General features: G+C 36.9%; 1 pseudogene across 1 annotated transcript; it reads left to right on the top strand.

Moving 5' to 3' along the window:
• The first annotated feature begins 789 nt into the window (after positions 1-789).
• On the top strand, positions 790-16,300 carry LOC308435747 (torsin-1A-interacting protein 2-like; annotated as a pseudogene). The gene is made up of 2 exons: positions 790-1,092; positions 15,956-16,300. The product of its transcript is annotated as a torsin-1A-interacting protein 2-like (transcript).
• The last annotated feature ends 495 nt before the right edge of the window (positions 16,301-16,795 follow it).

Raw genomic sequence — 16,795 nt, 5'->3', positions numbered from 1 at the left:
TCAAACAAACAAAAGTATTGCCGTGCGGATGAAGTCAATTCTGTTCTTTGAGCACTAGAATAATCCATCCTATTCACAACTGGTAGAGTCGTATTGTTGGGTTTTTTTTCAAATAAAAAATTAAAGGGAAATTGGCAACAGTTCTTTTATTAGTCAGAGTGAGTCAGGCTGGCTATGGGTAAAGTAGGAAGTCTGCAGTATTCAAAGGGAAAATGATGATGTCAGAGAGAATCTACTGAAGAAAATACTTCACCAGAGTAATCTTTCACCACTCATAAGGGATTGTTAAATGCTCCTTCTTTAAGATTTCTAGGCATGACGGAAGACTAGAAAGTGCTTACTTTCATGTGCCTTGGTCCTTAGGAAGTGTCAGTGTGAGGAAGAATAGAGTACTCCGAAAAGACAGCGAGAGTGAGCTTCAGAAACCAACGGAGGTAAACACTAACTGACAGCGAAGGCTGCTGAGAAAAAGATGGGCAATACATGAACACTAAGCCAAGTGAAGCACCGCTCAGCCATGCAGCTTCCCGCAAAAGAAGAATCCAGGAGCGCCGTTCCAAAGGGTCTGGGAAGGGAACGGCGTTCCCATCCTTCGAACAAGCTCTCAGACTTCACAAGGCTCAAATCCAGCTCCAGGTTTGAGTGAGAACAGCAATGAGCCTGAAGTGTCTGGATTTTATGAGGCTGTAGGTGATGGCTGAGTGTCATCTCAGGAGGAAACCTGCTGTTTAAAACTGAGCTGCCTTGTCGGAGAACACTGGCACTCCTGCGCACCACTTGACATCCACCATGGCTGCATTCCTCCAGCAGATGTTCAATACTTGGAAAGTGTGGAGACAGACCCTAGTGCCACGAGGGCTTTTCCCATTCTGTGAGAGGCTGAGAGATGCTCTCCACCTAGAGCATCAGCCACATTCGGGTAAGTTCAGAGTACGCGACCCCACATACTGCAAGGCCAAGTGTGGCCAGCAGAGGGCGTCAATACACTGCGAAGGGGCGCTACTGAAGTGTAAACATTGGATTCTTTACCAATACAGAACAGCAGGAAAAGTAAGAGTCCACAAGTTCAACTGCCCACGGAACCCGACTCATGTAACTGCAACTGCCTGAGGAATATTTCGTCTCCACCCCAAACCATGTTGTATCCCCGTTCATACAATTACACTTTTAGTAATATTTTCACTTTATTGTATTTTAATAAATCTTTGGTTTTAATTTTATTCTCATTCATATATCTACCTAATTCTGTTTGTCCATTTATTAGGCAGACGGTTTTTTTTTGTAGCTTTGTTTGTTTCATTGTCTCTGTATTTCTCATATTTTTTTTTCCTTTACTACAGTTTTGGCAATATGTTGAATTGATCTTAATTTCACCTTTTCAAAACAAAGTTCTTATAGTTTATTTTATTCCACTTCTATCTGATTTTGTGTTCAATTTTTCTTAACATTGTGATGAAATTTGTTGCTGTTCTTTTTATTTCAGCACCCCCCACCCCAGCACTATTTCTTGTTTTGTCATTGGTAACCTTTTCTCCACCCCTTCTTTTTTCTTTCATTTACTTATTTTCCTGGTCCCTGATACCTCGCTGGTTTATAATTTCCACATTCACCATGAATAAATTTTAACTTCAGAGGAAAATATACATTACTTTAGCCATTTTTAGGGTCATGACTCTCAGTGATGTGTTAGAGGGCTTTAATCATTTTTTCATCTTTCTATATCTTTATAGACTTTGATATTATTGCTTTTACAACGATTCTTTTCCTCTCAGAGTGGTACGAGGGACTGAGTCCTCAAATATAAGCCTAATAAGATTCCTAAAATAAAACCGGAAGAAACAAGTGTACTTCTGTGCGAATAAGCAGAAGACAAGAAAAATGAAAAGAAAAGGCAAATGTGGCTCTTCTAACACTTTATTAATTCCTCAGCTACTGAATTCAAAGAATTAGAAAGCAATACTCCTTTCACACAGTGGATCAAAAGACTCCATTTTGCCAATGCTGAGGACTACCTACCATGTAGCAAGAGCTTGGAATAGATAACCCTATGTTTTTATATATTTACAATCTCTGCAGGCTGGCTTCCAGATCTCTGATGTTGACTCAATATAATCTCAGTATAATCCAATGTAGATAAATTCCTTAAAAGTTACAATATCAGGGTCTCCATGGCCTATTTGCATTGGCCACACTCCAAAGAAATTGAAATAGACCTCAGGTCATTTAATGTTGTGGGAAGTGATGTAGAAAAAGATTATGTGATAGTTCAAGAATCTCCATCCTGAAAATCAGAAATCCAAAATCCTCTAAATATCCAAAACTCCGTGAGTGTCAATATCAGGCCTTGAGTTGATATTTCTGTGCCCGACGTTGCAAGGTAACAGAAGTTAGGCCTACTAAAAGTCTAAAATTCCCTTTAAACTAAGTTTGAGTTGTAAATAAAAACAATAAAATTCTTCCTTTGTTCTAGATTCCATCTCCAAGATATCTCATTGTTTACATGAATATATTCCAAATTACCACATGTGAAGCACTTCTGGTCCTAGTCTGGACTCTTAAATAACAGATTTTCAGTCTGTAGCTGAATAACATGTAAAGGAAATATAGTTCATATGAGCTCAAAGAGTCTGGGCCATTCTGCCCTCTGCCACACAAATGAGCAAGGAGAGAGAGCTAATAAAATGAGGTTAAAGAAAAGAATTAAAATTAGCAACACTGTCTGAACTGACCTTTTTATAATAGCCTTGTGATGTCTGTTTCATTTAGCCTCAACTCTAAAAACCATGTTTTAAATCAATTTTAGAGGGATTTTTTCACTATATTACAGTCTCTCTCTCTCTCTCTCTCTCTCTCTCTCTCTCTCTCTCTCTCTCTCTCTCTCTCTCTCTCTCTCACACACACACACACACACACACACACACACACACACACACAATTCACAATGCTCCTATAGGATAGGCTGCTTGTCATGGTTTAATAAAGCCATCAGCCTTCTTGTCAGTGTATTATTTCTACATGTTTTCATTGAAATGTCCTTTCCTCAGCCCCAGTGCACATCCCTCTTCCCACCCTGTTCTTTTGAAACTCTGTTTTTATTCTATATCCAGAATATTTGAATACTACACAAAACACTGCCTGGTGCTGGTGCCCACTCAGAATTATCAATTCTTCCCCTTGTATTTCATGGTTTTTTTTTTTAATCACACTAATTGGCACTTGTTTTCCTTATAATTTATAGTGTACATTTTTAGTTTGTTGCCTCAGCCTGTCAATAAATCTTCTGAAGGCTTGCCTGCAACAGAGCATCACTAGGAGTTCGTCAGACTGAATGAAAGATTCTACTCCTGGGGTATCTTTCCTCACCCCTTTATTCTTCTAGAATACACTGCTCTCAAATGTATTAGCAAAATATTCTAAGCCACTGAAGTGACTTAGAAAGACATATTTCTTTCCATTAAGAATTCTGGGTCAGTGTTTTTAAAAGATGCAGAGGAGAGGTAATTTTTAAAATATATATTTTTTTTAATTTTTGAGATGATAGTATAATTACTTCACTCTTCACTTCCCACTTCCATTTTCCAGGAGCTCTATTCTAGACAAAAATCTACAGGCAGCTCAAACTCTTAATGTACTTTTCATAAATAAAGCAAAGCTAACAGTAATAAATGAATGTATAAAAGCAACCCCTTTCTTCCCTTTCTTAAAGTGTGCTCTCTGCTGTTAAGAAAAGGTAACTTTAAAATAACTTATCTTTAGGGTTTAGCAAATGGTTCTGACCACAGAGAAAATGGTGTTTTGATAGAATCAGCATGTAACAAATAAACACATTCATTTCATATTTTTTTTAAAAAAATGGCTAATTCAGGCACTGCTCTCCTAGAATTTACTGTCTTGTGGAGCAGAAGGATCATGTGACAGAAAAAAAATAAGTGGCTTTAGAAGGACTGATTCTTTGAAGAGGAGAGAATGAAAACTTGGACAAGCTGAGTTGGGCTGGATCAACCTTCAGGAATCTGATGCTAGGTGCTTGACAGCCAGAATATTTAAACAGAGTATTTAATATAATCCCAGTCTTCAAGAAACAAAAGCACATCGAAACTCAACTCAGGTAGCATGTAATTTCTCCCCCCCCCCAAAAAAAACATATGCAGGACATATGCTACCTGTATTAGCTTAAAAGCCTAAGAAAGGATCTGGCATGGGCTCATTCACATAGATAGTGTAGAGGTCATTTGGGCTATTATTAATTTCTGGTTCTGGTGTGGGAGTTTGGGGGAGCCCCTGACTATAAATAAAGGGTAATTAAACTAAGAACCACCTCCCGTCCTGGTTGTGGAAGCTTGATATGGCTTGCCCCAACAGAGAACACAGATAACCACCATGCTGTTAATCACCTCCAACTCCCAGCCTTCTAGATGGAAGAACAGATATTACCTTCTTTACAGAGACACCTGTGCGATTAACATTTCTGGTTGCCCTGGACATCTGTGGGCACCAGGACCTTCATGCTTCCAGTAAATTCTCAAAAGCATTTACGTAATTTAACTTAAATTATATGTGTATATATACGTGCACACATAGAGTTACATGTATATATATATATATCTATATAAATGAATATGTGATAAAATTTATTTGTGTAATTATATTAAAATCTTGTTTGTTGTTACTGGGAAATTTATATTTTTGCTTGCTCTTTTTTGAAATTTTTAATTTTTTTTACTCTAAAACTTTAATTTTTAGCAAAATACTTAAAACTAAGAATTACTTATACATACCAAATTCTCAAGTTTTCAAATATTTCTTGCTTAGTAAAACAGGTGGGGCTTTTGTTTGTTTAAAACATGAGTTCAACTTTTAATTGAGTTGTATTTGGATATCTTTCAGTTATTAGACATCTTAGAATTTTTCAGTCTTGTCCACATTATGTATATTCTTGGAATATTACCCGAACAATAAGAAATATCTTCAAGATTGTGTGATTATCTACTAAAAAGTTTCTAATTTTGTATGAGAATCTCAGAATTTGTATGTGTTGTGGGACTTTAAGACTTCTTTTTTTTTTTTTTTTTTTTTTTTTTTTGCTTGTTTCTGTTAACTTTAAAATAACATTTATACAACTTGTTCCTCTTTTGAACAATAATGATTAGTCAGAGAAACAATAACTATCATTTACGTTGTGCTACAGGAACACATCTAGCATCAACAATTTCTGTTTCCAGGATATTGAAACACCGCCTTTCACTTTCATCATGTTCTTTGGGAACCATGCATAAAAAGACTGGGAGACCATATAAATTGAAAAAGTTCACTTTGAAAATCTCCCTACACAAAGGTTGACATTCTAGGTGTTTTTATGGTTTTACTCCAGAGTAATATAGTCCAAGACTCAGTTGCTTTTGAAAAAAGATTTTCTAAAACAATGGTTCATTACGTAAGTCATTTAAATTCTCTATTCTCTTTACCATTCTTTAGAAATGCTAGTGTCAGAGCAGCAGAAGACTTTAAATAAACCGATAGCCTAGATTAGTCCAGATTTTCCAGAGGGTGGTTTGTAACCTTCCTAATGCTGTGACCCTTTAATACAGTTCCCCATGTTGTAGTGATGTCCAATCATAAAATTATTTTCATTGCTTCTTCAGAACTGTAATTTTGCTACTGCAATAAATCATAATGTAAATACCTGAATTTTCCAGTGGTCTTAGGTGACCCCTGTGAAAGGGTCATTCAACTACCCCCAGGCAGTCGCAACCCAGAGGTTGAGAACAACTGTTTAGAGGGATGTCAAATGTCTTGGTGGCCTATTACACACAAGAATGTCATTCTAACAAATCACATCTTCTAGGATTTTATTCCCAAATAAAGTTATATTTGTAGAACTGGGTCTCAGGAATTAGATACTTAACCTTTCAGTATCTCAAGCCACTAAGATGGAAATCTGACTTCCTTATGAGCCGTTAGTAATAATGAGCTTATTGTAATTTGTGCAGCTAACCTCTTAAGTATGTAATTTCTAATGGCACATATCTACACCATTCTCTATTCTGTATGACCACTATGCATAAACTTAAGACATCTTTAACAATTTAGTGTTTCTGGAATTTTCACATTCTATACAAGCTCAATAAAATTGAATTTTTCATTAGCATTGGGCTGGTGAATGCGTGCTGGCATTCTTTAAGTACAGCAGGCACAAAGAGAAAATCAAGGATGTGTACACATACTTTGAGAAACAAAAGGACCTGTCTTCCCTTATATGCAGAATTTCTAATTTCTCAGAGTCACAATACTCCCCACCTTCTATTGCTTACTCTTCTACTCCAGGACAAAGTCATTGGGCTTGGATGTCACTGATAAGAAATGTCCAATTTATCTCATCTTATTCAAAATCTTACAAGAACGACAAGAGTCAAAAAAGTTAGTGGAACCTCATTTCAGATCTTCTAAGCTTTTACTGAGAGTTTCTTCTTTAGTAAAGGGGAGGTTCATATTTAAGAATGCCGTAAAGACAGACAGAACATTTCCACTTTATTTATATTGGCTTTATTTTTTTTTTACTTTTACCAGACTTGAACCTACTGTTTAATCTCATCCCATTGTTCACTATATAAGCACTGACTCTGTAACATTTGGTCTTTGTGCACTTATTAAGATAATATTATTAATTACATTAATTAATATTTTCAGGTTGCAATGAGACAATTTGGAAGCAAACAGCAAAATAATGTTCTGTTTCTGCTTTGAGTATCTTCTAGGCAGAACCCTTTCTATTTCTTTAACTTTGTCTCACTAAAACTACTAGACCTCCCATATACATAGTTAAAATTGTGTAAAAACACATGTGCCCTCTTCTAGGATTAGAGTTAAAATAAGAAACACCTGGAGAAAATAGTCTTCTTCTAATTCATCTCCACTGAACATCTTCACAAAGATACAGGTTCCTTGTAAAGCTCCTTGTTTTGGCTTTCATCAGAACTTGAAATAGGAAATCTGCTTCTGACCATTCCTAAGATAGAAACTATGGAATAATTGCAGCATTCAAAATGAGTAAGGGATTTTGAAATACAAGTGTATGTGAAAGTATATAGGCTTAAGGTCCATTCATGAGGCAGAAGGTACTGAAAGTCTTTTTTTTTTTTTTAATAACAAACAAACAGAAGATGTTAGGGTAAAATAACATTTTCTATTTTCCTCAGAGCATTAAAAATCAATTTTTTTCTTACAACTTTATTTAAAGATGAGAAATACATGTACAGATTTTTAAAAGCATTTTGGCAATTATTTTAGAGGTTTGATAGCATGCATTGAAATCCCACTAGTTACCATAAGCATAAAGTACATGTAGAACAGAATGTAATATGGAAACAGTCAGAGTTTTCTTGGTGTGTAAACATAATGATCTTTGAATACCAAAATTGCCATAACATTTATCTCTTGGATTATTAATGATTTAAGGTCTAGCTGTACCATACTCTGAGAGGGTGCTATACACTTATTTATTTTCTAAGAAGAACTGAGGCTTCCACATTTTGGACAAGGGGAAAGGCATGAGGTGATGATGCTTTCAGGTCTTCATTAAACATTCATAATTATAGCAAAATATGAAGCAAATATATAAATATTAAAGATATTAGCTCTGAATTGAGAATATAATGCTGGATCTGTTGCATAATCTTTCTACTTCCTTTTATTCCCAAAACGTTTTAAATTTTATAAATCAGGATTATCTAACATATAAAAAGTGAGCCTGAGCCAAATTAGGACATAAATATTAAGAACGAATTTATGTTTCAGAGTTTGGCTTAAAGGCCATCACTTTTGAAGTTTCTAAGAAGGGAAAATAGAGCTGGGACATGGGTAACCCTCAAAGCTGAGAGGAAAAAAAATGGAATAAGAAAGAAAAGAGATGAGGGTCAAGAAAAAGTGAAAGGTTCACTGAATATTCTTCACAGACTGAAAGCGTGTGGCACATGCCATGGTGTGGGCAAAGGGAACTAGAAGTAAGATAAAAGTAAGACTTTGGGCAGGAGATTGATTCTAAGGCAGATATTCTTCCTATGAGTTTGAAAACAACCCATCTAGGAAGTTGATTGAATATTTGAATGCATCTTGTCTTTGAAATGGACATGAAGACACTGAAGAGTTCCTTCAGTCAGTGAACTACTTTTTGGTCCACACTGAGGACCTGAATTGAGATCCCTAGCACTGCAGGACATTTACCATTGTTTCCGTGACTCCATTGATGGAGGCAAAGAGAGATGGATTTGGTAAGTTCACTGGCCAGCCAAACCCACAAGTTCTCAATTCCCTTAATATTATTCAACAAATGAAGTAAAGAGGATGGAGAACTGCTTCAGAAGTTAAGAGGATTTTTTGAGTGGTCATAAGGATAGAAATTCAGACCCCAGCACTTAAAAAAAAAAAAACCAGGCATCTGGTCACCCTGATAACCCCAGACCTGAGCTGATAGAGAAGGAAGAAGCTTACTAGATCTCAGTTTAGCATTGCAAATGTGAGCCCCAGATTCAGGGGGCCTTTGTCTCCAATGAAAAGTGATACTGGAAAATATGTGATGTTTTCTCCTGTCCTTTGCCCATGCTTCCCTGCATATACAAGTGCATACAGTTACACGAAGATACAGATACATAAACACATAACAAATAAGTGAATATGTTTAAAACTATTAGGTTGTGAGCAATAAAGGTGCCTAACTTTCATAATCACATACATACGTGCACACCTGATACGTGTGAACATATCACAGACACATGCACACACATACACCAATGGCATGACATGAAACAATACAAGCATGCTGGACTCCAGATAGTGATGATAAAAGCACTCCATTTTTCTTCCAGATGACAATTTGACTAGAATCCAGTTAAGCCTGCTTATGATTTAGTCACCTTCTATGTTAGAAGTTTGAGATTGGGATGGAAGAACTCACTAAATCATTACGTATTCGAACCCACCTTAACACGGCAACCAAGCTCTCATATTTGTTTCAGCTTTTCTCCTTACTGCCTTGTGTACTCAATGGTATAAACTAGCCAAAAACTCAGAGATCACTGCCCCAGCCAGCTCCACACCTGCCAGCTATACACATGAACATAACAGGGGAGAAAGTAAAAGTCACGGATAGTGAGAAACTTCAGTGTTAGGTGAACTTCAGCAGGTGCTCAGCAAGCCTGCCATTCACTTTAGCACACCTAATACTCTCTTCAAATAGGAGATGAGAAATATGCTTCAGATATAGTGGTATATGTGATAAATCATATCTCATACAGATAATTTCTTTTGGGCTTAAGCCTTTAATTCCTGTTTATAAGTCAAGATTTCACTAACTCCAAAGGATCCATTGACAGCTCATTAGAGATGCAGAGAGTTTCTATAAGAGGAAGACTTGTAGGAGATAATCAAAAACAAAACAAAACAAAACAAAAACCAATATTACTGTCACTATTCTGGCAGTGGGTAGGATCCACTAGGGATTTGGGGTTGTGAAGTATGAAGAGAAAAAAGAAAATGAGGTAAGGTCCAATATATGTGAGATTCATATTTTTGCTTGAGATGGAGAAGCCCAAACTCTCTACATTAGCAATTGTTTAAAACTCCGAAATTTAAAAGTAACTACAAAAGCTATACTTTAAAAATGTGACAAAATATTTTAAACAATATTCCCTAGCCTTATATTATCACAAATGCATCCTAGCCTGCTGTGTCATTTATAGGTTAGGATCTATGACCCCTAGCAAGTCACACGTAAAATAAACTTTACATGAAGAGAAATATCCTGTACCCCAGTCATTCATACGGACATAAAATTTGTGGGAACTGAAGTACTAGAGGGTTGTGACAAATCTGTATTTGTTTTCTGCTCTTCTGGGTATTTGTTCTCTGCTGTTCTGGGTGATACTCCTGAGATAACAGCAAACAAAGTATTTAAAAAACATAGAGCCGCTCTGGCACAATCCTGTGTCTAAGAGTTGCAGCTACAGTTAGTTAAAGTGTGCAAATCATTCCAGACAGACTCCAGAACTATGCAAATGCTCAGTCATTTTTCTCTCTCATCTGGTTTGGAAGTGATAGACTGAAAAATCAGCCTTGCAGAGATTCCCTGCTTTAATGCACAGCCTTGTTAATCTAATAGCTTACTTTTATGGGCCAGCTACTTCAAACCAAGAGTCTCACTTCACAGGCCCATACATTGCAATACCAACTGTGCACTAGATATAAACAAGAACAATAAACACATGAATCAACAAGCTGCATGAATAAACATGCCAATGTGGCAATAATACTCAAAGAAAAGGAAACAGTAGTTGAAAAAAAAAAAACCTCACTAACAGGAATTTATATTCAATCTTTTCCAACTTCTAATGGGTTTGAAAATTGAAAGCAAAAATATGACAATACAAAAATAAAATGGTAAATATTCCTTGACATTATGTGTCAAGTGTGTATCTTTATTTGGTAGCTTTAAATATCTCATTTTGATGAATACTACCCAAATCGAAAGAAATACTGAAACCAGTAATATGCTTTGTGAAGTCTATTTGAATCTTTTAGCTTTGTGTTAATATAGAGTCTTTATAAGTTGTAGATTCTGCTTCAAGCCCACTCAAAAAAACAGTTGCACCTGCATATACATGTAAGAGTACCTATTTTAGATGCTGAAAAGGAAATATTTTATTTGCTTATCTCTTAGAAAGACATCTGAATTTAAATGCAGGTTTAAATTCAGCAGTCTAATATTGTTATGGGTTGGCGGTATAGTTCACAGCCATGATGGAGGGACAGGTTTATAGAATTTTTGTTCTATGTTAATTTTACAGATTGGTTCCAGCAGAAACAGGTCTGTTGAAATTTCCAATAGGGTCAAGGAGTTCAATAATATATCTATGAAATATGGGTAGTCTGACCACTGCCTCTACTTTAATTTCAAATTTTCACAGCTTGTGGGTGAATAGAAAATCAGATTCTATAGTTTCTTAGAATTAATTATAGACATTTTTCTTTCTTAATAGTGTAAAAATAAATATGTAAGCTATTACCGGTGACATTTTAGATTAAATTAAATATGGTATAGTTAAATCTCACTAGTACTTAGTATTATAAATAATAAATATCACTACAATTAGTCAAAGCAAAAGATGTAGGCTATAAGGTTTTGTTAAATACACTTTTATTAGTTTTAGGTACTATAACAGTTATTTGCAATTTAAACACCATCGATGAATTTTCAGACATGACTTTGCTAAAGGGACTGTTTGAAAGTAATAATAGTAAATCCAGAAGGTATTTAATATTCCCCAAGGTCTATTTTTAACACTTCTGTATTCATATTTCTTACTTAGCCCTCTTAATGACCATATCTGGAAAATGAATTAAAAAGGAAAGTTTTCCATGACTAACTTAACCAATTGAGAAACAAATTAATGATAACACATTTGGGATATCACAAATTCATTATTAGCGATAGAGGTATATGTTGGCATATTGGTTGTTTACATATAAGGGCTCATAAAAACAGAAATAAGAGATAAAAAAGAATAATTCCTACTTATTAACAGCTGCTGTAAGTATAACATTTTCAGTACAAGGAAAAGAACTGGAAGGCAGAAAATTTCAAAAGTCAGGTATGAATACTATCAAAAAGTATTAACCCTAAAATATACTACTACATTTTAAGAATGGTCGTAGCAGGATATCATTAGCAATAACTTTCTATCCTAGGTTTCTAGGCTCTCCAGTCTCTGGGTCCTGACCCTCCAGGCAATATAAGGGAAGGGCTCACTCTCCTGGCATAGATCTCAAGCTCGACTAGTCACTGACTGGTCACTCCCACAGTTTCTGTGGTACCTTTATCCCTGCTCCTTTTGTAGGCAGGACAAATTGTAAGTCAAAGGTTTTGTGGCCCATAGATGTCCTAAGCCCTCCAGGTATCTTGCCTTACAAGAGATGGCAAGTTCAAGCTCCTCATCCCCTGTTGTTAGGAGTCTTAGCTAGGGACATTCATATAGATTGCTGGAAGTTTCCATTGCATGAGGTTTCTAGCTCATCCCAAAGATGTCCTTGATTCCCGTTGTTTCTCCTAGTGCTGTAGTGAGAATTTTGTTTTTATTAAAGCAGTTATTTAATGTGAATGTTTTGTTTAAATCATAGGTTGGAATATGGGGCTGTTTCAGACTGTCCCCAGCCATATACTATGATTGTCTCATGTTCTAGGAGGGGTGTGACTTCTGCAAGCTGCAGATCGTTTGTGTTTCGAATTTTGGAGACTCTCAAGAAGATATAAATGCAAGTGCCCCTAGAGAGCCCATGACAGCTTCTGTTCACCCCTGCTACTGCCCCATCTGCTTCTGGCCCCTGCTGTTGCTGGTTCTCTGGTCTTGTTGCTGCTGGTTTCTGGTGCTGCTTTAGCGGTTTTGCTGGACTGCTGGTTGGAGATATCCTGATAATGGAGATTGGACTTTCCCCAAGAAACTTGGCTCCTTTAATCATCAGGAAGTAGTCTAAAGAGGTCTAATTCCCCTTTTACCTCTAACTTTCTCCTCTAATCTGTCTCTCTTACCTAGTGTTGGGGTGGTGGTCGAAGAGATTGAGATGAAATATGTTTTGGAAGGGTGGTAGATAATAGAACCCAATAAAGCAGCCCCCCAAAAGCATGCATACACAGAATTCCCTGCCTCGATCATCACTCAAACTGATTTCTCCTGTTCCAGAGCCCACTGCCCAACTCAAACACATCCTTCACCCTCCTTCCCAACATCACTACCATCTACCTGTAATGTTTATTCTATTTCTCCCTCACAGGGAGACAAGTATTCCCTTGAGCCTTCCTTGTTACCTAGCTTCTCTGGTTCTATGGATTTTAGCATTGTTATCTTGTACTTTGGTGCCTAGCCCAATTGTCATCAGGGAGGCTTCATCTAGAAACTGCTGAAAAGGGGTGCAGTAACCCACAGCCAAACATTAGGCGGAGCTAGTGGAATCCTGCAGAGGAGGGATGAAATGATTGCAGAAGCCAGTGGGTTCAAGTATGTCACAAGAAAACCCACAAAATCTACCAGAATGGACAACCTTGTATGGGACTGACCTAGGCCCTCAACACCTATGTTACAGTTGTGTAGCTTGATCTTCTTCTGGAATTCCTAACAGTGGACACAGGGTCTCTCTCTGACTCTGTTGCCAACTTTAAGGATGCCACTCTCAGCCTCACTATGAGCAAGTCTTACTGCAGCTTGATATGCCATGGTTATTTGATACCCATGGGATGCCTGCCCTTTTCTGAAAAGAAAAAAAAAAAGAGTGAATAAGTGGGGAGGGGGATCAAGACAGAGGAACTAGGGCAAAAGAAGGAAAAGAGGGAAGGGAATTTGCCATTGGAATGTAAAACAGGGAAAAAGAAAACATAAGTCTGATGTACATGTATGTGTATGTTTGTGTATATGTATGTAAAGAATGAGTTTAGGCATAAGGTAGAAAAAAGTTAAAACAGACAAGGCTCTCTACTCTTTCCCTCCTAACGTAAAGATATAAGACTGTTGAAAATGCCTCTTTTCCCTTGTACAGATTGCGAGACACTTTTAGATCACTCTCAGTCATGTAACATTACTAACAAGCTGATCTCCCACAGTTTTCTTCTCCCAGAGGATCCGTGTCCCTTGCCTTTGTCAAGATGATTCCAGAACTGAATTAGGACTCTAGGAAGATGCGTGAAAGCTGGATTTCTAAGCCACTTCTTTGAAAATTACTTATATCCTAGGAATCTCATATACATGTAAGCATCATATAATATACATATGTATTATAATTCTATTATGTATTATGTAACATATATATACAGTTTGCAAATATTTGTGTTTGATTTCCTCTTATTGATCTTCGTTTTGTTATAAGAATTCCATCTGAGAATTCAACTGGGTGAAGGAAATTATATTTTCCTTTCCTTCAGATAATTAATGTCACAGCATCTTCAATAATTAATCTGCCCTGACTTTTCCTTTACGAATACAACACAGGGAAATTCCATGCCTTCTCCTTAATTACTATTATTTACTAATATTGGTGAAGCTTCTCAGATTCTCTGTGTCTCAGTTTCTCATCTGTCACACAGATATTATATACATCTTAAAGTATGATTCCAAGATGATTAGCATACATAACATGTCTGTAAAATAATCTAGCAGTAGTAAGCATGCAATAATAGAACTTTATTAAAACAAATGGGCTCTCTGTATTTAGCACTTATGGCAAAAATGAAAAACATGAGCAGGGTCTTTTGATTCAGTCTTCTACTCCATTTATTTTTGAAACAATGGTATATTGCTCTCATTTCAAGATAAGTGTTGACTTACCTTAGCTGTATAACATAAGAATGCTGTAGTCATGGAAATGCTTCAGTTTTCTGAATAGAAAGTTGCTGGGATTTCAGCCTAACATAAATGAAGGTTCTCTGATATAATGCAGTCCTATTCAGAAGCCTCGCTAGGTGAAGATGCTAACTCTGATCAGGTGTCTTCTACTCCATTCTTCCCACAGATGAACTGGGCAAGCATGCAAACTAAGTAAAGATAATGAACTGTCCTTTGGAATGTATAACAGCTCTGAATGACCTCTCTGGCCTTTTTCCTTTCATGCCCCTGTGCTTTTCAGCAGGATAACTTGCTGAACATTGGTGTCTCTGGTAGAGTGGGAAGTGAGTGGTATCATTTAAGCTTATATATGTGCATTTAACATTGGAAAGTTCCTAATCCCTTGAGATTAGGACAAAAAGTATGGTATAAGAAAGTCACTTGTTTCTTTTGCTTTTTCAAGGTTGTTGAAATACAATAGAAGAGATAAAAATCCATTTGAAAAGTAGTTTTCTAAATCTAGTCTCCTCAGTTGACCCCATTCAAATGTGCTAATTTTTATTTACTAATACACAATTCTATCAGCATATGTTGGATTTTCATGTATTATGTCTTGTCATGTGACCATTGGATATGCAAGAGCTGAGGAAAATATTAGGTTTCAATTCCTGTGTGACTCAAGGAGCCTAGTGTTCAGGAAGTGGTGGTGGGAGACCTGTGCTTCATATTCATAATCAAGGTACCTGAAAACTTCTTAAGTCACAGGTTCACCACCCCACCTCTACCAACAAGGTATCCTGGTAGAGTCAACCTTCAATAGAACAGCAGCAGAAACAAGAGCCTAGAGACCTTGGAACCTCCCAGGTTTCCCACTGCTCAGCCAAATCTGCCTCACCTATGAGTCAAACATAAGAGCTATGGATTATAAAGACCCAGGAGACTATAGCAAATGACCCAGCTGCATTCTGCCAAGCCTCTGACATGATTGCACAGGATTAAAGTTGTCTACAACAAGTTATCTTTGGTTATGTCACAGCTGCAGCCTTATTTCAGTCCATGCCAATAACTGTAGCAATTGGTGATCAGATGAGTGCACCATGCCCCACCCTATAGCTTCACCTATCTCTCAGGTGGCCTGTTCTAACCTGAAACACACAGCTTCACCTACCTCTTATCCCAGGACACCCAGTGAAGCCAAGACAAGAGACAACCAGATGATTAAGGGCAAACACAAGAAAATAATCAACAGAAGTCAATAAAATATGTCACTATCAGAACTTAGATCTCTTGATACAAGCATCCCTATATATCCTAGCACACCTGAAGTACAAAACTGTGACCTTAAATCTTATATGATAAAGATGACAGAGGCCTTTAAAGACAATATAAATAATTCCCTTAAAGAAATACAGGAAAACACAAACAGGTAGAAATTCTCAAATAGAAAACAAATAAACCTCTTAAAGCAATGAAAAATATAATCAAACAGGCAATGGAAATTAATGAAATTGTCTAAGACCTAAAAATAGCATCATTGTTGTTTTTTGTTGTTACATTGCTTCCTGTTGTCTTTCTAAGCCCAGGTGGTGTTCTAGGATAATTCTCACTGCCCTGATTGTGTGCAGCAGTGGTTCCCTATTGTACCAAACTGCACTTGTTGAAAATGAATGTTACTAAGTGTCCTTAGACCATGTTAACAGGGCTGATTGTTACCCTGACAATCCTGCCTTGTTCTGCCTTGGTCTTTCCCACTTGAGTGAGCTCCTCAGAATCTCACCAGGTGGACCTTTGAAAAAGCTTGCCATGCATTCCTTCTGGGTCCTCCACTGGTTAGAAAAAAGATCCATGACTCCAGAGTAGCTGGATTTAATCCTGCCTTACAATTAATCTAGAGCAGAACAGATAAAACCTTAAACAAGAAATGTAGTCAAAGCAAATGACTTCTGTAACAGAATTATGGAGACTCTCAAAGGCTTTGTATTTATAGCTTCGGAGAAGAAGGACTAACTTGTTTCTGTTTTTCTTCTCTTTTTTTATTTTTAAAGGTGCTGGGGATTGGATATGGCTGCTTTGTACATGTTAGGCAAGTGTTCTTCCACTAAGTCAAAACCAAGGCTACCCCTTTCTAATGCTGACTCAGACTGCTGTCACTACTCTGTCATCTGCTTACATTGTTGGGGCTGCTTCTGTGGTCTCTGCATGTTTTAGCATAAATTTAGTTGAAATTGCAGCCAAAGTATTTACCTAGAATCAGACTAACTTATAGCCCCATTAAATGCTTTACAACCACCTGGTCCCTCCTGAATGTTGTCACAGTATTGACTGTCACAGCCCAAGTATTGAAAAGATAATGTTGTCCTGGTGGGGAGGCCCCTTGTTGTATGCTCCATTAAGTGTTTATCTATTGGTACCTGATATGAGAACATGTTCTTGTA

Source organism: Micromys minutus (assembly GCF_963924665.1).
Source record: "Micromys minutus genome assembly, chromosome: 23".
Taxonomy (NCBI): Eukaryota; Metazoa; Chordata; class Mammalia; order Rodentia; family Muridae; genus Micromys; species Micromys minutus.
This window is presented reverse-complemented; position numbering and strand designations above follow the sequence as displayed.